At 43.3% G+C, this 24,598-nt stretch overlaps 1 protein-coding gene and 1 non-coding gene across 2 annotated transcripts in view; both read right to left on the bottom strand.

Moving 5' to 3' along the window:
* The window catches only part of LOC123752090 (tripartite motif-containing protein 5-like), a 548,342-nt gene that overhangs the window by 413,221 nt on the left and 110,523 nt on the right, over window positions 1-24,598 (bottom strand). The window lies entirely within an intron of this gene.
* TRNAV-CAC (transfer RNA valine (anticodon CAC)) lies at window positions 11,020-11,092 on the bottom strand. Its single transcript has one exon. It is a non-coding gene; the product is annotated as a tRNA-Val (tRNA).

The raw sequence follows: 24,598 nt of genomic DNA, 5'->3' as shown, positions 1-24,598 counted from the left end.
CTTCCCACACTCTGGACATTCATAAGGTTTGTCACCTGAATGCACTAACATGTGCTCTATTATAGTTCCACGTTCTCTAAATTTTTTGCCACACTCGGCACATTGAAAAGGTCTCTCATCCGCATGTATCATCCTGTGTCTCTTCATATGTCCAAGCAGACTGAATCTCTTCCCACACTCTGGACACTCGTGAGGTTTGTCACCTGAATGCAATAACATGTGTGTCTTCATATTTCCACGCCGACTGAATCTCTTCCCACACTCTGGACACTCATGAAGTTTATCACCTGAATGCTCTAACATGTGCTCTATTATAGTTCCACGTTCTCTAAATTTTTTGCCACACTCGGCACATTGAAAAGGTCTCTGATCCACATGCACCATCCTGTGCCTCTTCATATTTCCACGCCAACTGAATCTCTTCCCACACTCTGGACATTCATATGGTTTGTCACCTGAATGCACTAACATGTGCTCTATTATAGTGCCACGTTCTCTAAATTTTTTGCCACACTCGGCACATTGAAAAGGTCTCTCATCCGCATGTATCATCCTGTGTCTCTTCATATGTCCAAGCAGACTGAATCTCTTTCCACACTCTGGACACTCGTGAGGTTTGTCACCTGAATGCACCAACATATGAGTCTTCATACCTCCCCGCTGACTGAATCTCTTCCCACACTCTGGACACTCGTGAAGTTTGTCACCTGAATGCACTACCATGTGACGCTTCACATCTCTATTACGGGTGAATACCTTCGGACACTGTGGACACTGGTGAGTCTTCATCTTCTTTATGACAGGTGCAGTTTGTGTGAAGGTTTTCTCCCCCGGATGTTGGGAGAAGCGTCAAGGTTTGAGTGTTGTTTCTTAGAGTTAGACTTGATGTGAGCACTTGGCGGTCAATGGTGGTGCTTCTTCTTTATGATAGATACAGTTTGTGTCAAGATTTTCCCTTATTGCTCGTGCTTGACCTCACCGGCGGGCGCTACTAAAATGGCGGCGGTTGTTTACCCTCTCATCACCTAAGCGTTCCAATGTTTTGGTCTGGTTCCACATATCATTTTTCCAACCTCTTATTTTTGTTTATATCTAGTCATTTGAAATTAACACTTGTATTTATTCTCATGTTTTTGAATCAAAGAATGTACTTGGAATTGTTTCTTTAAACATAAGGCCACACGATTATACTTTTTGAAGGAAACAGTTCTCCCACAGGGATGCAAGATACTACTTACATTGACAACACTAATTTTTTTGCCATTTCGGAAACCAAGTTTTGGACGTTTCGCTTATGTGTACATGTTCAATATTAAATCGACTATATAATGCTATTAATAATTAAATTATTATAAATTACATAATTAAATTATTTATTATAAATAAATACTTTTGGTCTCACATCACTCATCACAAAAATACATCACTCGGTACCCCTACTCAAATCTCTGAATATGTTAGACATTAAGTCACTGCACATTCTCTCATGTGTATTATACATATATAAAACGCTAAACTGTAATGCCAATCCTGACCTCAAAAGCTTCATAGAAGGTTGTAACAGAACCCATGAGCACCACACCAGAAATAAATACAGTTTTGATATTCCTAGAGTACGACTTAATCAAACTAGAAATGCTCTACAAATCAAGGGACCCAGATTGTGGAATGACCTTCCCAACCATGTTAAAGACGGTACCTCTCTCAACCAGTTTAAGACAAAAACGAAGCTATACCTAATAAATTCCCTGTAACCTACCTTACCCCTCTATTGTCAACCAATGTCTGTTTTTTTTTTAAAGAGCGCTGTTTGTCGACAGAATTGTATTTGTGCTGCTTTTTCATCTATGTTTTCATTTCATGTTTTCATTTTACTCTTTATGCTCAATTAGTATAAAGCTTTAGTCATTTAAGTTTTTCATGCCTGAAACGTTTTGCGTAATAGTGGCTTTAGGCATTGTATGTACTAGCTCTACCTATAAGTCCACCAATCTTTGTAAAAATTTCTTGTATGTATGTACCTTACCTAAATGAACATTTATTTATTTATTTATTTTATTTACTTAAAAAATGTATTATGTATGTTGTATTAAAAATTAAAAATACGGATGTACACTATTTCACTCGGAGATATTTGCATAATACGAATTATAATCTGAAAATATATACATATAACAATGTATAATCATGAATGAAAAATCAAACAGGAAATTACTTAAGCACTTACGTGATAATCAATTCAATTTCTTTCTTTATTATGCACCCCATACCCATCTCGTGTGCGGTGGGGTAAAGGATTACACAGACACATAATCGGTTCAGGAACTGAACTCTCTAGTTCGTTTAGCTAAGCAAATAACAATGTTTGACGCTAGTTACAAAATTATTGGGTTTGCTTTTAATTAGTTAAATTAATTCAAAATTATTGGATTTGCTCTGGATTAGTTACAAATTTTGGATTTGCCCGAAACGCATTGCATAATAGTGGCTTTAGGCATTGTATGTACTAGCTCTATCTATATATCAATCCATTAATGTAACATCACTTGTATGTATGTATGTACCTTACCTGAATAAACATATTTATTTATATTTATTTATTATCAATGTTGCATACACATGTACACACCCTCATATATACATGTACATATATATATATATATGTCGTACCTAGTAGCCAGAATGCACTTCTCGGCCTACTATGCAAGGCCCGATTTGGCTAATAGGCCAAGTTTTCATGAATTAATTGTTTTTCGACTACCTAACCTACCTAACATAACCTAACCTAACTTTTTCTGCTACCTAACCTAACCTAACCTATAAAGATAGGATAGGTTAGGTTAGGTAGAGTTGGTTAGGTTCGGTCATATATCTACGTTAATTTTAACTCCAATAAACAAAATTGACCTCATATATAATGAAATGGGTAGCTTAATCATTTCATACGAAAAATATTAGAGAAAATATATTAATTCAGCAAAACTTGGCTTATTAGGCAAATCGGGCCTTGCATAGTAGGCTGAGAAGTGCATTCTGGCTACTAGGTACGACATATATATATATATATATATATATATATATATATATATATATATATATGTCGTACCTAGTAGCCAGAACTCACTTTTTGGCCTACTGTTCAAGGCCCGATTTGCCTAATAAGCCAAGTTTTCATGAATTAATTGTTTTTCGGCAACCTAACCTACCTAACCTAACCTAACCTAACTTTTTCCGCTACCTAACCTAACCTAACCTATAAAGATAGGTTAGGTTAGGTTAGGTAGGGTTGGTTAGGTTCGGTCATATATCTACGTTAATTTTAACTCCAATAAAAAAAAATTGACCTCATACATAATGAAATGGGTAGTTTTATCATTTCATAAGAAAAAAATTAGAAAAAATATATTAATTCAGGAAAACTTGGCTTATTAGGCAAATCGGGCCTTGAATAGTAGGCCAAAAAGTGAGTTCTGGCTACTAGGTACGACATATATATATATATATATATATATATGTCGTACCTAGTAGCCAGAACTCACTTCTCAGCCTACTATTCAAGGCCCGATTTGCCTAATAAGCCAAGTTTTCCTGAATTAATATATTTACTATAATTTTTTTCTTATGAAATGATAAAGCAACCCTTTTCTCTATGTATGAGGTCAATTTTTTGTTATTGGAGTTAAAATTAACGTAGATATATGACCGAACCTAACCAACCCTACCTAACCTAACCTAACCTATATTTATAGGTAAGGTTAGGTTAGTTAGCCAAAAAAAGCTAGGTTAGGTTAGGTTAGGTAGGTTAGGTAGACGAAAAAACATTAATTCATGAAAACTTGGCTTATTAGGCAAATCGGGCCTTGAATAGTAGGCTGAGAAGTGCGTTCTGGCTATTAGGTACGACATATATATATATATATATATATATATATATATATATATATATATATGTCGTACCTAGTAGCCAGAACTCACTTCTCAGCCTACTATGCAAGACCCGATTTGCCTAATAAGCCAAGTTTTCATGAATTAATTATTTTTCGACTACCTAACCTACCTAACCTAACCTAACCTAACTTTTTCGGCTACCTAACCCAACCTAACCTTTAGAGATAGGATAGGTTAGGTTAGGTAGGGTTGGTTAGGTTCGGTCATATATCTACGTTAATTTTAACTCCAATAAAATAAAATTGACCTCATACATAATGAAATGGGTAGCTTTATCATTTCATAAGAAAAAAAATAGAGAAAATATATTAATTCAGGAAAACTTGGCTTATTAGGCAAATCGGGCCTTGCATAGTAAGCTGAGAAGTGCGTTCTGGCTACTAGGTACGACATATATATATATATATATATATATATATATATATATATATATATATATATATATATATATATATATATATATATATATATATATATATATATATATATATATTGCCCGAAATATATGTGTATGTGTATATATATATATATATATATATATATATATATATATATATATATATATATATATATATATATATATATATATATATATATATATATATATATATATATATATATACACACCTATATATATATATATATAGGTATGTATATATATATATATATATATATATATATATATATATAGGTATGTATATATACATACCTATATATATATAGGTATGTATATATATATATATATATATATATATATATATATATATATATATATATATATATATATATATATATATATATATATATATATACATACCTATATATATATATAGGTATGTGTGTATATATATATATATATATATATATATATATATATATATATATATATATATATACACACATACCAAAATAGGGGTGGTAGGAAAAGAAAATATCAAAGTGTTCAATGAGGATCCACAAGGTCTTCTCTGAGTACTCTTTATTTTCTTCTCCGAGGCTATGGGCTCCTACACTTGCACCAGAGGTGGTACCCCTTCTATATATATATATATATATATATATATATATATATATATATATATATATATATATATATATATATATATTTATATATATATATCACTAAATATATATATATATATATATATATGTCGTACCTAGTAGCAAGAACGCACTTCTCAGCCTACTATGCAAGGCCCGATTTGCCTAATAAGCCAAGTTTTCATGAATTAATTGTTTTCCGACTACCTAACCTACCTAACCTAACCTAACCTAACTTTTTCGGCTACCTAACCAAACCTAACCTATAAAGATAGGTTAGGTTAGGTTAGGTAGGGTTGGTTAGGTTCGGTCATATATCTACGTTAATTTTAACTCCAATAAAAAAAAATTGACCTCATACATAATGAAATGGGTAGCTTTATCATTTCATAAGAAAAAAATTAGAAAAAATATATTAATTCAGGAAAACTTGGCTTATTAGGCAAATCGGGCCTTGAATAGTAGGCCAAAAAGTGAGTTCTGGCTACTAGGTACGACATATATATATATATATATATATATATATATATATATATATATATATATATATATATATATGTCGTACCTAGTAGCCAGAACGCACTTCTCGTCCTACTATTCAAGGTCCGATTTGCCTAATAAGCCAAGTTTTCATGAATTAATTGTTTTTCGACTACCTAACCTACCTAACCTAACCTAACCTAACTTTTTCGGCTACCTAACCAAACCTAACCTATAAAGATAGGTTAGGTTAGGTTAGATAGGGTTGGTTAGGTTCGGTCATATATCTACGTTAATTTTAACTCCAATAAAAAAAATTGACCTCATACATAATGAAATGTGTAGCTTTATCATTTCATAAGAAAAAAATTAGAGAAAATATATTAATTCAGGAAAACTTGGTTTATTAGGCAAATCGGGCCTTGCATAGTAGGCTGAGAAATGCGTTCTGGCTACTAGGTACGACATATATATATATATATATATATATATAGATGTGCTCACCAAGATGTGTTCACCTAGATGTGCTCACCTAGATGTGCTCACCTAGATGTGCTCACCTAGATGTGCTCACCTAGATGTGTTCACCTAGATGTGTTCACCTAGATTTGCTCACCTAGATGTGTTCACCTAGATGTGCTCACCTAGATGTGTTCACCTAGATGTGTTCACCTAGATGTGTTCACCTAGATGTGTTCACCTAGATGTGCTCACCTAGATGTGTTCACCTAGATGTGCTCACCTAGATGTGTTCACCTAGATGTGCTCACCTAGATGTGTTCACCTAGATGTGTTCACCTAGATGTGTTCACCTAGATGTGCTCACCTAGATGTGTTCACCTAGATGTGCTCACCTAGATGTGATCACCTAGATGTGCTCACCTAGATGTGTTCACCTAGATGTGTTCACCTAGATTTGCTCACCTAGATGTGTTCACCTAGATGTGCTCACCTAGATGTGTTCACCTAGATGTGTTCACCTAGATGTGTTCACCTAGATGTGTTCACCTAGATGTGCTCACCTAGATGTGTTCACCTAGATGTGCTCACCTAGATGTGTTCACCTAGATGTGCTCACCTAGATGTGTTCACCTAGATGTGTTCACCTAGATGTGTTCACCTAGATGTGCTCACCTAGATGTGTTCACCTAGATGTGCTCACCTAGATGTGATCACCTAGATTTTAAAATATAAAATATGATTAAATAGATGACAAACATTATTGAACTAACTCTAAAGTATTTTGTAGCCAATATATGGGAAAAAGGAAGACTAAACCGAGAGTTCGAACTCTTGGCAGTTAACACCCCGGTGTTAACACCCCGAACACCCCGGTGTTAACACCCTGAACACCCCGGTGTTAACACCCTGAACACCCCGGTGTTAACACCCTGAACACCCCGGTGTTAACACCCTGAACACCCCGGTGTTAACACCCCGAACACCCCGGTGTTAACACCCTGAACACCCCGGTGTTAACACCCTGAACACCCCGGTGTTAACACCCCGAACACCCCGGTGTTAACACCCTGAACACCCCGGTGTTAACACCCTGAACACCCCGGTGTTAACACCCTGAACACCCCGGTGTTAACACCCTGAACACCCCGGTGTTAACACCCTGAACACCCCGGTGTTAACACCCTGAACACCCCGGTGTTAACACCCTGAACACCCCGGTGTTAACACCCTGAACACCCCGGTGTTAACACCCTGAACACCCCGGTGTTAACACCCTGAACACCCCGGTGTTAACACCCTGAACACCCCGGTGTTAACACCCTGAACACCCCGGTGTTAACACCCTGAACACCCCGGTGTTAACACCCTGAACACCCCGGTGTTAACACCCTGAACACCCCGGTGTTAACACCCTGAACACCCCGGTGTTAACACCCTGAACACCCCGGTGTTAACACCCTGAACACCCTGGTGTTAACACCCTGAACACCCCGGTGTTAACATCCAGAACACCCCGGTGTTAACACCCTGAACACCCCGGTGTTAACACCCTGAACACCCCGGTGTTAACACCCTGAACACCCCGGTGTTAACACCCTGAACACCCCGGTGTTAACACCCTGAACACCCCGGTGTTAACACCCTGAACACCCCGGTGTTAACACCCTGAACACCCCGGTGTTAACACCCTGAACACCCCGGTGTTAACACCCTGAACACCCCGGTGTTAACACCCTGAACACCCCGGTGTTAACACCCTGAACACCCCGGTGTTAACACCCTGAACACCCCGGTGTTAACACCCTGAACACCCCGGTGTTAACACCCTGAACACCCCGGTGTTAACACCCTGAACACCCCGGTGTTAACACCCTGAACACCCCGGTGTTAACACCTTGAACACCCCGGTGTTAACACCCTGAACACCCCGGTGTTAACACCCTGAACACCCCCGGTGTTAACACCCTGAACACCCCGGTGTTCACGGGGTCGGACAGCGTGAACACCGGGTCCAACTGGTGACCGCGTGAACACCGGGTCCAACTGGTGACCGCGTGAACACCGGGTCCAACTGGTGACCGCGTGAACACCGGGTCCAACTGGTGACCGCGTGAACACCGGGTCCAACTGGTGACCGCGTGAACACCGGGTCCAACTGGTGACCGCGTGAACACCGGGTCCAACTGGTGACCGCGTGAACACCGGGTCCAACTGGTGACCGCGTGAACACCGGGTCCAACTGGTGACCGCGTGAACACCGGGTCCAACTGGTGACCGCGTGAACACCGGGTCCAACTGGTGACCGCGTGAACACCGGGTCCAACTGGTGACAGCGTGAACACCGGGTCCGACCTCCCAGTCTGGCCACGACTCTTCCTGCTTAATGAAGAACTCAACAGTCATACATTCATCCACTTCATCATACATCATCAACTGACAGTTGAGGCGTGTGAAGGAGAAAGTCGGGAAGGAGAAGTCTCTGAGGAAGCGAGGTAAGGTAAGGTAATTATGAGGTGAAAGTACTAGGCCAGTATGATTATACAGCACTTGGAAGGGATATTAAGATCATCTGGGATTTATAAGGACGAAGTGAAGGAATGGAAAGCTAACACTTGGGTCATCGGGGATCGAACGCGGACCCTGCAAGAAGCGAGCGGACGGAGTAGAGTAACGGTGCCCAAGCACTGGGACCATCGGGGATCGAACACAAACGTATTTTATAAGCAGCACAGCTCTAATAAATCTCAGCAAACTGAAGTGTACACAGTTGTTCTCACCAGTTCTTTAAGGTTTATCAGTTAGTTATTGAACTTAGTTAATGAATCAGTATTAAAGTTATGTTTATCAGTTAGTTATTGAACTACGCCTGGAACCCGTAGGTGCGGGACTCTGAAGTCCTCCTCCTTGGGCTCTAGCAGCCCCAGGCTCTGCTTCAGGAGGCTGGGGGCGTTCTTGCCCTTGCTGGGGTGGTTCTTCTCCGGCCCCGACCACGGCGGTCTCCGGGTTATGAGTCCCTTCACCACCTTCCAGGTCAACTCCGGAGCTCACAGTTCCTGCGACGGCGCTGGAACCAATCGTATTGGCCTTTGCCTTTCCATTGGAGACTTTCGGCGCCGTGGAGAGGGGGGGGACCTGCTGCATGGTTGACAGCTTCTCCCCCGTATCAACCTACCCTGGCTTTGTGCCCTGGAGAGGCCACTCCAGACCGACAACCAGAGCACAACTCCATAGTCTCCTGACACTGATGAATGTCTGCTACTACTACGACTAGAAGATATAGGTAATAATATATATGTAATAGTATTAGTTAACACAAAACTATACATTGGAGGAACTCTACAACCTGTAATAAGAAGTCTTGTACTTTGAATGTAACCAATGTTGTAACCCTTTTTGTGTAATGAAATTTTAAATAAAATAAAATGACAAAATAAAAAATATAGGGGATGGTATGAAAAGACAATGTGTACGCGGGTGCCCCACAAGGCTTCCCCGGATGCTGCATGTCGTCTTCTTCGAGGTCGAGGGTCCCTACAAACGCCACCAAAGATGGTACCCCCTATATATTTATATAACCTATATCTATAAAATAGAATGTTTATCCGAGGTTGGTGACCAGACACTTGGTGGGACTAGCCTCGCCCAGCTTTCCAAGATGAGTCATGTTGGGTAGGGGAGCGTCATAGCCTAGTCGGTGTCCGCCGAATTGTAATACTTTAAGAAATATCGGCATTTATATAAATTGCAAACCTAAGACAACCGTCCAGTAATAACATCTATGTAGGAGAAATCCACAAGGGCCGTGATGAGGGTTCGAACCTACGTCCGAGAGCATCCCAGACGCTGCCTTAATCGACTGAGCTAAGACATGGGAAAAGAATTGCAACCAGAAGTTCTACTGACCTTACTTGGATCCTGCAGCCTCTCCGAGACACAAACCAGAATTTTACACAATTCCCCCAATATGCACCCGAGCTCTGTCAATAAGCCGTTCTACCTCTTCGCCCTTACTTCATTACAAAATCTATGTAGGATCTTATGATATATTAATAGCAGTGCCTATAAGCAACACATCCATCCTCCATCGTACATATATTGATGTAATGGACAATTGGATAGTAGAATTTGGTATTATTAAATTTGTATAAACCGGCAAAGGTTTTGTCAAATCAAATAAAATGTTTATTCAGGTAAAGTACATACATACAAGTTGAGATACAAACATGTTGTTGGATTTAAAGATAGTGATAGGACATACAATGTCTAAAGCCACTATTACGCAAAGCGTTTCGAGCAAGGTTGGCCCGAACCTTTGTATTTGTTTCTCATAAAACCTAACATAACTTACCATCCAAGGTCTAATACATGGTAACTGACGCCAAACATAGTACATATGTGTCATACTAGGCCTTGGAATATATCTGTTTGATTTTAGCTATATTTTTTTCTGAATTATATGGTGAATAGTACCAAATTCTACTATGTAATTGTCCATTACGTCAATATTTAATTTATATGTTCGGTGCTCTACATAATTACAAAATGTACAGGAGAATGGATTGCATTTATTAAAGATATAAACATTTCATTTTGTTTTTGTTTTTTGAGATATATACAAGAGTTGTTACATTCTTGTACAGCCACTAGTACGCGTAGCGTTTCAGGCAAGTCCTTAATCCTATGGTCCCTGGAATACGATCCCCGCCGCGAAGAATCGTTGTTACATCCAAATACACATTTTACTGTTGAGTTAAACAGAGGCTACAGTTAAGGAATTGCGCCCAGTAAATCCTCCCCGGCCATTTGGTTTGTTATGGTAGGAAAAATTAGACTGTAGCAGAGCGTAGTTTCGATCTACGGACCTCTAGTTGGATTATGGGTCCAGCACGCTTCCACTGCGCCACTCTGCTCCACAATACATACTTGTATGACCCTCAATATTAATAATTAGTGTAATGCAATATTAACATATTACAAAATGGCATAAGTTTTATGATTTAATAAATATTGTCAATATACTTTGTTATTAATTTTAGCTCTTTTAGTTTATTCCAATGGGGTATGAAAACAAACATTTAAAAAGTCAAATGTTTCCGCCCGGGATCGAACCGGGGACCTTGCGCGTGTGAGGCGCACGTGATAACCACTACACTACGGAAACCTGAAGTATAGTGACCTGTTATTATATGGACCAAATCCGGGTAATTGCTACCGAAGATGCACAGTTTTTCTTCAGCGATATAATATGATCAAAACACATTGCTTGAGTAATTATATAAATTATAAAAGGTTTAATAACGAAACTAGAGAGAAAATCCTGTTTTATGTGTGTACGGGGTGTGTGACGTCACGATAACATGAGAGGTTTAGTTTAGTTTAGTTCACTTATTATGCACCCCATACCCATCTTGTGGGCGGTAGTGGAAGGGGTTACAGAGGCACATAATGGGCTCAGGGACTGAACCCCACAATTCATTTAGCTAAGCAAGTTACAATCTTGATGAGCTAGTTACAAAATTCAATATACGTCGTAACACCAACAATGGGTTCGCGATTGACTACAAGTACAGTTTCTAAATTAAGCAACTGACATATGTGGAGAGCTAGTGTCACAATTGATGTTTGTCGTGCACCCCGCCCCCCCCCCCATGGATAGCGCTGGATAGCTTATAATCACTTAGGTACTACCTACAGTTAGCAAACTGGGGATATTTGGCAAAAAATTCTGGTAGCAGGTAATTTTGAATGAAATATTTACACATCTCTGGAACATTGGTTATAGGAAGCAGAAGGAAGTGATATTAGGGCTTCAGAGAGTGGGAGGAAGCAGTAGGAAGTATTTTTAAGGCTTCAGAGTGCGGGAGTAGGTGTTTTTAAGGCTTCAGAGAACAGGAGCGAGCGGGAAAAAGCAGGAGAGAGTGATTTTAGGGCAACAGAAAACGGGAGGAAGCAGGAGGAAGTGTTTTTAAGGCTTCAGAGAGCGGGATGAAATAGGAGAAAGTTTTTTAGGGATTCGGAGGGCGGAAGGAATTGTTATTAGTGCTTCAGAGAGCGGGAGCGAGTGGTAGGAACCAGGAGAAAAAATTTGTGAGGCTTCAGAGAGCGGGATCGAACGGGAGGAAACAGGAGGAAATGATTTTAGGGCTTCAGAGAGCAGGAGCCAGTGGTAGGAAGCAATAGGAAGTATTTGTAAGGTATGTGCTTCATGAGGAAACAGGAGGTGGTGTTATTAGGGCTTCAGAGAGCAGGAGGGAATATTTTTAAGGCTTCAGAGAGCGGGAGGAAGTGGGAGGAAGTGTTTTTAGGGTTTTCGATGGCGGGAGCGAGCGGTAAGAAGCGGGAGGAAATATTTGTAAGGTTTTAGAGAGCGTAGCCTCCGTAACACAGTTGGTTAGCGTACAAATGTTTCTCGCTCTAGGGCTCTCCACATGTCAGTTGCTTAATTTAGAACCTGTACTTGTGGGCGGTCTCGAGCCCATTGTTGATGTGATGATGTGCATTGAATTTTGTAACTCTCTCAGCAAGATTAACTTGCTCAGGTAAATAAATTGTGGGGTTCAGTCCCTGAGCCCATTATGTGCCTCTGTAACTCTTCCCACTACCGCCCACAGGACGGGTATGGGGTGCATATTAGATGAACTAAACTATAAACAAGGGTTATCCCATGGAATTGTCTTACCGGCGAAGTCGCTAAATACCAAGACATTACTTTAGTTCAAAATCCAAACAGAAACAATCCTCATGAACCATGGGGGGGGGGGGGGGATCTTTGACAAGCCGATGGCTTCCACTATCCGTCGAGGACACTAGGGACAGGTAAATTCAGGTACAAATCTCCCACATTCGTTATTGTGCCATTATTTTTTAACATATAGCTAGCTCAACCTGTAATTTGTAATTACTTATATTGAAGGGGGTAGCAAGACACTGCTATGTACCTACATTTGTAATGAAAACCCATTATTAATACATTAAAACAATTCCGTAGCAGAGCGTAGTTTCGATCTACGGACCTCTGGGTTATGGGCCCAGCACGCTTCCACTGCGCCACTCTGCTGCTCATATTATTTGGATGATATATTTTATACATCTTTTACAATATTATAATTGGTAATATTTTCTTCATAAATAAAAGTATCAGTGTTTCTGCGCAGTAACGCACCAGTACGTACTGATCTTGCGCATGGGATGCGCACATCATGGCTACTGTGCACAGCCAGCTGTGTATGACATACATCATAGCACAGCCAGCTGCGTATGACATACATCATAGCACAGCCAGCTGTGTATGACATACATCATAGCACAGCCAGCTGTGTATGACATACATCATAGCACAGCCAGCTGCGTATGACATACATCATAGCACAGCCAGCTGCGTATGACATACATCATAGCACAGCCAGCTGCGTATGACATACATCATAGCACAGCCAGCTGTGTATGACATACATCATAGCACAGCCAGCTGCGTATGACATACATCATAGCACAGCCAGCTGCGTATGACATACATCATAGCACAGCCAGCTGCGTATGACATACATCATAGCACAGCCAGCTGTGTATGACATACATCATAGCACAGCCAGCTGTGTATGACATACATCATAGCACAGCCAGCTGCGTATGACATACATCATAGCACAGCCAGCTGTGTATGACATACATCATAGCACAGCCAGCTGTGTATGACATACATCATAGCACAGCCAGCTGCGTATGACATACATCATAGCACAGCCAGCTGCGTATGACATACATCATAGCACAGCCAGCTGTGTATGACATACATCATAGCACAGCCAGCTGTGTATGACATACATCATAGCACAGCCAGCTGTGTATGACATACATCATAGCACAGCCAGCTGCGTATGACATACATCATAGCACAGCCAGCTGTGTATGACATACATCATAGCATGGGTATGTGATCACTGCTGCACACGATGGGTATGGGTTCACTACCACTCATGAACAGGACATGTATTGGAGGCACTAACGCTCACAGGATAGGTATACATGGGGTCTACAGGATAAGTATGGGATCCACTCAGCCCTGGAGGCTGATCTGTCGTCTTTGTTGAGGTCTATAGCAACTCTTCTTGCATGTAAACATTCCAAGCATAAGAATTATATTTAGTGTCTGGACCCAGATTCATCAGTCAGTTACGCAAGTACTTACGAACATGTTATCTCAATCTTTGGCGACTTTACACATATTAAACAGTTGATGAGCTCCGAAGGACTGGGAGGCTGTTTATAATTATATATTATTTTCTAAATTGTTGTGTTATGCCGCCAAAACTCGGTATGTAGATGTTCAACCCGTCCTCCTAATAGAACGGCGCCTTTTGACGAATACTCTTCCCAAGACCAACAATTGTCGTACAAGAAAATGGTAGCGGCTCGTGAAACTGCATGCAGCCCATCCTCTTGTGTTGGTAGTACTTATAGTAACGGTGAGGACCAAAGTAAATATATCGACGTACACCGCTATTAGAAACTAGAAATTTGTACTATTGAATTTAGACAAACCGGAAAAGGTTTTGAATTTATATTGCAAAGACAACCTTAACTAACTGAACCTTCCTAGGCCTAATACACGCTATTTGAGGCCTTATATCGTACATATGTGTGCTATACTAGACCTTGGAATTTATATATTTTTTTTAGCTTTATTTTTTCAGACTATAAAGTGATTAGTGCTATATACTTCACTTCCGACTATAAAGACAGTCTATAATTACGACTTCAGACTATAAAGTGATCAGTAAGTTCTATTATGTAATGACTTAGTACGTCAACGTTTGTACTATGGAGCAAATACAACAACTACTGTGTAAACAGGAGGATGGGTCGCGACGTTGACATACTGTGCCGTTCTCTGTTGTGTTAGGATAAGGTCACTTACGCGCGAGAGTTTGTTGACGTTGGCAGACTTGAGGAGGACGGGCTGGATCACGGGGCCAAGTGTGACATCGCTGTCAAGTGTGTTATGTCGGTCTTGTCTGAGGTCAACCCCTAGAGTTGGCCTAAATAATCGCCCCCGGGTGGGCTCGAACCACCAACCTTTCGGTTAACAGCCGAACGCGCTAACCAATTGTGCCACGGAGGCTCGAGGAACGGACTAAACAAATTTGTAATAAGGCGGAATTACTTAGATATCGAAGTGTAATAATTATCTGAGTTTATTTGAGAGCTACTAATAGTGGCCTCGATGAGGACAGGAGGCCGGCGGCTTGTCGAAGGTCCCCCCATTTGCCTTGATGATCTTTTCCTGATGATGATAATTCCTAGTGTCCTAATGCCTAAAGTAACCTTGTGTCTAGTGGTCACGACGGAGACGGGAAGCCGGCAGCTTGTCAGTGGTTCCCCCATTTTTCCTAAGTTTCCTCCTTTATTTCCCTAATTTTCCTCCTTTCCCCCCACAAAAAAGAGTAACAACAACAAAAAAGACTCTGGGGTTGGAGTCCCTGTGCCTTCTTTTACCAACTTCGAGGTTAACTCCGGAGCTGGAGCCCCCTGGGGGCAGTTCCTTGTTGCCTTCAACCTCTTACTGACAGTTCTTGCGACGGCGCTGGAACCTGTCTTATTGGTGTTTGCCTTTACAATTGAGACGTTCTGTACTGTGGAGAGGGGGACCTGCTGCATGGTTGACAGCTTCTCCCCCGTATCAACCTACCCTGGCTTTGCGCCCTGGAGAGGCCACTCCAGACCGACAACCAGAACGGAACTCTATAGTCTCCTGAGACAGATGGACGCCTACTACTTGGATGGTCCACCAGTTTTTACATTCTTGTAAAGCCACTAGCACGCATAGCGTCTCGGGCAGGTCCTTTATCCTAATATGACTAATTCATAAGATTAATATTAATCTTAATTAATAACCCAGGAATACGACCTGCCAAATCGTTTAACAAGGTATCCTTCACTGCTGGGTGAAGAGAGGCGCACTGTTAAGGATTGGAACCTAGTCAATCCTCCCCAGCCAGGATAAGAACCCAGACTAAATTGTTCGCGAAGTGCGGGGGCTAGTGTTTCACCACTGCGCCACGGGGACTGCATGCACGGGGACCAGTCATTGAAAGTTGCACAACAATTGGGAACTCTAATAAGAAAGTCAACTTTATTTTCAAGGAAAATAAAGTTATTGAACTGTAAACATCTCTGGTGCGGCCACATTTGGACTGCTGTACCAAGCATAGAGGCCTGAGCTTCACAACATATCTGCTGTGGAGAAAGTACAACACAGAGCGACAAAAAGCATCTGAGAACTAAATCGGCTCCCATACCAGGAACAGTTGAGGGCCCCAGGACTAACACAGCAAGCCAGACGGGGCATGGTGGCTCCCATACCAGGAACGGTTGAGGGCCCCAGGACTAACACAGCAAGCCAGACGGGGCATGGTGGCTCCCATACCAGGAACGGTTGAGGGCCCCAGGACTAACACAGCAAGCCAGACGGGGCATGGTGGCTCCCATACCAGGAACGGTTGAGGGCCCCAGGACTAACACAGCAAGCCAGACGGGGCATGGTGGCTCCCATACCAGGAACGGTTGAGGGCCCCAGGACTAACACAGCAAGCCAGACGGGGCATGGTGGCTCCCATACCAGGAACGGTTGAGGGCCCCAGGACTAACACAGCAAGCCAGACGGGGCATGGTGGCTCCCATACCAGGAACGGTTGAGGGCCCCAGGACTAACACAGCAAGCCAGACGGGGCATGGTGGCTCCCATACCAGGAACGGTTGAGGGCCCCAGGACTAACACAGCAAGCCAGACGGGGCATGGTGGCTCCCATACCAGGAAGGTTGAGGGCCCCAGGACTAACACAGCAAGCCAGACGGGGCATGGTGGCTCCCATACCAGGAACGGTTGAGGGCCCCAGGACTAACACAGCAAGCTAGACGGGGCATGGTGGCTCCCATACCAGGAACGGTTGAGGGCCCAGGACTAACACAGCAAGCCAGACGGGGCATGGTGGCTCCCATACCAGGAACGGTTGAGGGCCCCAGGACTAACACAGCAAGCCAGACGGGGCATGGTGGCTCCCATACCAGGAAGGTTGAGGGCCCCAGGACTAACACAGCAAGCCAGACGGGGCATGGTGGCTCCCATACCAGGAACGGTTGAGGGCCCCAGGACTAACACAGCAAGCCAGACGGGGCATGGTGGCTCCCATACCAGGAACGGTTGAGGGCCCCAGGACTAACACAGCAAGCTAGACGGGGCATGGTGGCTCCCATACCAGGAACGGTTGAGGGCCCAGGACTAACACAGCAAGCCAGACGGGGCATGGTGGCTCCCATACCAGGAACGGTTGAGGGCCCCAGGACTAACACAGCAAGCCAGACGGGGCATGGTGGCTCCCATACCAGGAACGGTTGAGGGCCCCAGGACTAACACAGCAAGCCAGACGGGGCATGGTGGCTCCCATACCAGGAACGGTTGAGGGCCCCAGGACTAACACAGCAAGCCAGACGGGGCATGGTGGCTCCGATACCAGGAACGGTTGAGGGCCCCAGGACTAACACAGCAAGCTAGACGGGGCATGGTGGCTCCCATACCAGGAACGGTTGAGGGCCCCAGGACTAACACAGCAAGCCAGACGGGGCATGGTGGCTCCCATACCAGGAACGGTTGAGGGCCCCAGGACTAACACAGCAAGCCAGACGGGGCATGGTGGCTCCCATACCAGGAACGGTTGAGGGCCCCAGGACTAACACAGCAAGCCAGACGGGGCATGGTGGTTCCCATACCAGGAACGGTTGAGGGCCCCAGGACTAACACAGCAAGCCAGACGGGGCATGGTGGCCCCCATACCAGGAACGGTTGAGGGCCCCAGGACTAACACAGCAAGCCAGACGCGGCATGGTGGCTCCCATACCAGGAACGGTTGAGGGCCCCAGGACTAACACAGCAAGCCAGACGCGGCATGGTGGCTCCCATACCAGGAACGGTTGAGGGCCCCAGGACTAACACAGCAAGCCAGACGGGGCATGGTGGCTCCCATACCAGGAACGGTTGAGGGCCCCAGGACTAACACAGCAAGCCAGACGCGGCATGGTGGCTCCCATACCAGGAACGGTTGAGGGCCCCAGGACTAACACAGCAAGCCAGACGCGGCATGGTGGCTCCCATACCAGGAACGGTTGAGGGCCCCAGGACTAACACAGCAAGCCAGACGGGGCATGGTGGCTCCCATACCAGGAACGGTTGAGGGCCCCAGGACTAACACAGCAAGCCAGACGGGGCATGGTGGCTCCCATACCAGGAACGGTTGAGGGCCCCAGGACTAACACAGCAAGCCAGACGGGGCATGGTGGCTCCCATACCAGGAACGGTTGAGGGCCCCAGGACTAACACAGCAAGCCAGACGGGGCATGGTGGCTCCCATACCAGGAACGGTTGAGGGACCCAGGACTAACACAGCAAGCCAGACGGGGCATGGCGGCTCCCATACCAGGAACGGTTGAGGGCCCCAGGACTAACACAGCAAGCCAGACGGGGCATGGTGACTCCCATACCAGGAACGGTTGAGGGCCCCAGGACTAACACAGCAAGCCAGACGGGGCATGGTGGCTCCCATACCAGGAACGGTTGAGGGCCCCAGGACTAACACAGCAAGCCAGACGGGACATGGTGGCTCCCATACCATGAACGGTTGAGGGCCCCAGGACTAACACAGCAAGCCAGACGGGGCATGGTGGTTCCCATACCAGGAACGGTTGAGGGCCCCAGGACTAACACAGCAAGCCAGACGGGGCATGGTGGCCCCCATACCAGGAACGGTTGAGGGCCCCAGGACTAACACAGCAAGCCAGACGGGGCATGGTGACTCCCATACCAGGAACGGTTGAGGGCCCCAGGACTAACACAGCAAGCCAGACGGGGCATGGTGGCTCCCATACCAGGAACGGTTGAGGGCCCCAGGACTAACACAGCAAGCCAGACGGGACATGGTGGCTCCCATACCAGGAACGGTTGAGGGCCCCAGGACTAACACAGCAAGCCAGACGGGGCATGGTGGCCCCCATACCAGGAACGGTTGAGGGCCCCAGGACTAACACAGCAAGCCAGACGGGGCATGGTGGCTCCCATACCAGGAACGGTTGAGGGCCCCAGGACTAACACAGCAAGCCAGACGGGACATGGTGGCTCCCATACCATGAACGGTTGAGGGCCCCAGGACTAACACAGCAAGCCAGACGGGACATGGCGGCTCCGATAGAAACTTATAAAATACTGAACAAATTGGAGGATTTAGAGAATCCAGACCACTTCTCTAAAAGGTCGCATGTAACTTATACATGAAGCAACAGCTTAATCAAGCTCAACAGGTTACCATCACACCCCTCCATCCATCCACACAATTCTAGTATCACCTAGATATGGGTACTGGTAATGCCTCGCAAGAGCCTCCTCCTACGGGCTATTCATGCCTGTGCCACCTTTAGGAAGGCTTAATCTTTATCAATCAATCAAGTCAAAATATAGGAGAAAAAAACGTTTTGCCATCCAAAGGGCTATAGACCCCTGGAACAGCCTACCTGCCAATGCCTTAAACCCCACCACTCACAATGGGTGTATTATAGACGAATTTTTTTATTTATAAGATAAACACAAAATGTACAAAAAGGAGAGCATAACATTATATAAACATAGAACATGAAAAAGACATGAAGGAGAAAAACACATAGCACACAGAACCCAGAACACCATACAGTATACAGAACAGCATACAGTATACAGAACCCCGTACAGTATACAAAATCCCGTACAGTATACAGAACCCCGTACAGTATACAAAATCCCGTACAGTATACAAAATCCCGTACAGTATACAGAACCCCGTACAGTATACAAAATCCCGTACAGTATACAAAATCCCGTACAGTATACAGAACCCCGTACAGTATACAAAATCCCGTACAGTATACAGAACCCCGTACAGTATACAAAATCCCGTACAGTATACAGAACCCCGTACAGTATACAAAATCCCGTACAGTATACAAAATCCCGTACAGTATACAAAATCCCGTAAAGTATACAGAACCCCGTACAGTATACAAAATCCCATACAGTATACAGAACCCCGTACAGTATACAGAACCCCGTACAGTATACAGAACCCCGTACAGTATACAGAAGCCCGTACAGTATACAGAACCCCGTACAGTATACAAAATCCCGTACAGTATACAGAACCCCGTACAGTATACAAAACCCCGTACAGTATACAGAACAGCATACAGAACCCCGTACAGTATACAGAACAGTGTACAGTATACAGAACAGTGTACAGTATACAGAACAGTACAATATACAGAACAGTGTACAATATACAGAACAGTGTACAATATACAGAACAGTATACAGTATACAGAACCCCCATACAGTATACAGAACAGTGTACAGGATACAGAACCCCGTACAGTAAATACAATACAAATACCAACATCTGGACCAACATAATCTCTCCGCTTACTTCAGGGATTACCATTGTTAACAGACAGACCATTACCCCACATTTCTCCTAGCCAACAGGAATAAACCACCTCTAGATACAAGGGAGATAAGCTTTAGGCTGCACAATAAAACTTCTGTACGCAATTTTATAACTACTGCTGCTAATGTCAACTGGGAGACCGAATTAGGTAACATAGAGGACATCAACCTAGCAGTGCAATAATTTATTAAAAAAACTCTCAGCCTTTATAACACCCACTGTCCTATGCTAACGAAACAAGTCACAACTAAAAGGCTAAACAATCCTTCGCTTACAAAGGGTATACTTAAATCTATTAATAAAAAACATGACCTTGAGAAGAAGTATAGGTTAGGAATCGTATCCACAGAATTTTCAAAGAATTACTCATCATTGCTATCTAACATAATTACAAGAGCCAAAATTAAATACTACGAAGGTAAATTTACCCACACAAAGGACAACATTAAGACAACATGGAGCACAATTTCACAAATATTGGGATCAAAAAGGATTTTTTATAACAAACCAATACTCCTGTCAAATAACGATGGTCTGCTTTCAGCCTCTGATTCTGCTATTGAGTTCAATAGGTTCTTCTCTTCCATTGGGTCATCCCTTGCTAATGATATTCCATCTTCCAGTACTGATGTTCAGGACTATCTTACAGGTAACTATCCACAGTCTCTGAACCTAATGCCTGCTAATTCCACTGATGTTAATGAGATAATCCTTTCCCAAAAAACCAAGTCTAGTGCCATTGAGGAGATACCAACTCTAATTTACTAAAAAGCCTCCAGATCTTTAGCCCCTGCTATTGCATTACTCTACAACAAGTCACTTGAACTCCAAACCTTTCCAGATATTCTAAAAAAAAAAAAGAGAGTAACCCCAGTCTATAAATGTGGTGATCTCACTGATGTCAACAACTTCAGATCTATATCAATTCTGCCAAACTTGTCAAAAATATTTGAAAAACTAATCTACAAGCAGCTTTACTCTTATCTAGCCAAACTCAATATACTTAGCTCTTGTCAATATGGCTTCAGACCCCAAAAAAGCACTAACGATGCACTTATTAGTATGATTAACTTGATACATGCAGCTCTTGATAAAAATGAGTTCCTTGTTGGGATATTTGTGGACCTGCGGAAGGGTTTTGACACTGTCAACCACCAAAACCTTCTTCTTAAATTACATCATTATGGACTCTGCAGGTGGAAAGACCCATTGTGTGAAGAGAACTAGAATGGTGGAGATGTGATTATAAACTAGTGAAGATATTGACTCTTATACGTTTCACCTTTTTTAAAACACTTTGATGCACACGCGTCGTACCTACACGACGGGCTTGCTTAACGGGTTCCGCAACCGCGTCGTAAATAGCCGCGCGATGTAAAAAAAAAAAACATATAAAATCCAATTCTTATTCGATCGACTTGGGGTTAGTATGAAAATGTTTGCCATTAAATTTTCGTTTTCTCTAATAGGCACATGGCCTATTTGAGAAAACGGCATTGTTTTGTAACTTAGTGGAGAGACTATTGAGTTGTTGCCACAACGAGGGTAATCGCCCACTTCACACACTCTTGGTGTGGGCCGCGATCATGATTCTACATTTATATGCATATGTCTGTGTAGGAAATTTTATTGTGAGTTCAGTGATATAAAATTTAACGCTGTCAGACTAATGTGGAGCTGACAACAAACAAAAGAGTATGAACATTTTGTTGCTGTTTGGGCGTCACGGCGAGTGATCTACATTTTATTTATTTCGTGGTGGGATAGCTAATGCTTTGGTGACATTTTATACATATGATCTTGTAGAGAATTTTATTGCCAACACATTGATACCAAAATGAAATACGTAGCTTGAGAATTGGTGTCAGGAGAGTGAAAAGATTACACACTTTTTGGGGTTTACGCTCAAGAGCCCAAAACGCCGCGCGCACAATGCACTATTTTTTTCACGAGGCCCGGGCGCATTAAAGTGTTTAAGCTGGGTCTTTCCTTCTAACCCCGTCCACTCCCACAGCAGTTATCAGGTGCACACAGTTACACAGCAGTACACAGCAGTACACAGGTGCACATAGTTACACAGCAGTACACAGGTGCACATAGTTACACAGCAGTACACAGGTGCACATAGTTACACAGCAGTACACAGGTGCACATAGTTACACAGCAGTACACAGGTGCACATAGTTACACAGCAGTACACAGGTGCACATAGTTACACAGCAGTACACAGGTGCACATAGTTACACAGCAGTACACAGGTGCACATAGTTACACAGCAGTACACAGGTGCACACAGTTACACAGCAGTACACAGGTGCACACAGTTACACAGCAGTACACAGGTGCACATAGTTACACAGCAGTACACAGGTGCACATAGTTACACAGCAGTACACAGGTGCACATAGTTACACAGCAGTACACAGGTGCACATAGTTACACAGCAGTACACAGGTGCACATAGTTACACAGCAGTACACAGGTGCACATAGTTACACAGCAGTACACAGGTGCACATAGTTACACAGCAGTACACAGGTGCACATAGTTACACAGCAGTACACAGGTGCACATAGTTACACAGCAGTACACAGGTGCACATAGTTACACAGCAGTACACAGGTGCACATAGTTACAAAAGCAGTACACAGGTGCACATAGTTACACAGCAGTACACAGGTGCACATAGTTACACAGCAGTACACAGGTGCACATAGTTACACAGCAGTACACAGGTGCACATAGTTACACAGCAGTACACAGGTGCACATAGTTACACAGCAGTACACAGGTGCACATAGTTACACAGCAGTACACAGGTGCACATAGTTACACAGCAGTACACAGGTGCACATAGTTACACAGCAGTACACAGGTACACATAGTTACAAAAGCAGTGTGTAAACAAGAGGCAGGGTTGATATATTTGGAGGAGAGTGTGAAGCCCAGACTGTTACTGGGTCTCAGCCAGCAAGGGAGGCGCCACGCTGCCAGATGCATCAGTGTAAACATTGCCCCAACATCCCAGTGGAGTGTTTAAGGCACTCAACAACGGGTCGTTAGCAGTGTCTCCTATGACCAACTGCTCATACCTTTCCCTGCATGTAACATTCTTTTGTCTTGGTGTCGAGAATGGCTGATCTTAATTACCTCAGGGAATGTTATTGATGAACAATCGTCAAGGGACTTACCAATATTAGACATGTATGTGCAAGTTAGTGTACCCATTTATTGTTGTCCATTATGTGGAGTGTTTGACCATATGTTGATTTATTGGTAACTATTTTTGTCCAGGAAGTGAAGGTTATGTGGTGAAGATATTGAGCCCATGGGGACATTAGTTGTATGTACAGTTTTGGCCAGGAAGTGAATGTCATATGGTGAAGATATTGAACACATGAGCACATTAGATATATGTACAGTTTTGACCAAAGGTTCACCTCAGTTACAGAGGAGACAGTCACGTGTGATATAAGACAATTAACAACATGTTTGTAACATGGTGTAACGGGAGTGTTGAGGAGAGTTCAAGAAGAGTACACTGAGAGGTTGTGGGTCCAGCCTCAGGTAATATCAATATTTGCCATCGTCATTTATTTGTATTGAATGTTCTATTTTTTGACTAAGGAGTTTATTTCCTACCTCTGCAGGTGTGGAAGTGAACCGAGAGTAATTAAAGCCCATCACTATTTCTCGAATACATATTGTTACTAATTAGGATGGGAATAATTAAATTAGTGAGAAAATCCTTAGGAGCCATGATGAGGATTCGAACCTATGTGGTGGGTATTTTCATGTCCCAGACAATCAGGCCATGACATAGAAAAGAACTGCAATCTGGAGTTCTGATGAACACACGAGGGTTTCCTGAGGGTTCCACTGAAGCTGGACCAGGATTTTCACACAATCCCCCCCCCCCCCATGCACTCTGACAGAGTGCATGGGGGGGTAATCACATGTTAGTGTCATTACTCTGTGTATTAAAAGAGGAGCATCAGAGGTAGAACATTCCTAGATGACAGCCAGAGTGCAAGGGGGGATTATGTGAAAATCCACCAGAGTGCATGGGGGAATTGTGTGAATATCCTGGTCAGGCTTCAGTGGAGATCAATGGTCAGGAGATCAATGGAAAACATAGACTTGCCAAA

This window comes from Procambarus clarkii, chromosome 37 (genome assembly GCF_040958095.1).
Source record: "Procambarus clarkii isolate CNS0578487 chromosome 37, FALCON_Pclarkii_2.0, whole genome shotgun sequence".
Lineage (NCBI taxonomy): Eukaryota > Metazoa > Arthropoda > Malacostraca > Decapoda > Cambaridae > Procambarus > Procambarus clarkii.
This window is presented reverse-complemented; position numbering and strand designations above follow the sequence as displayed.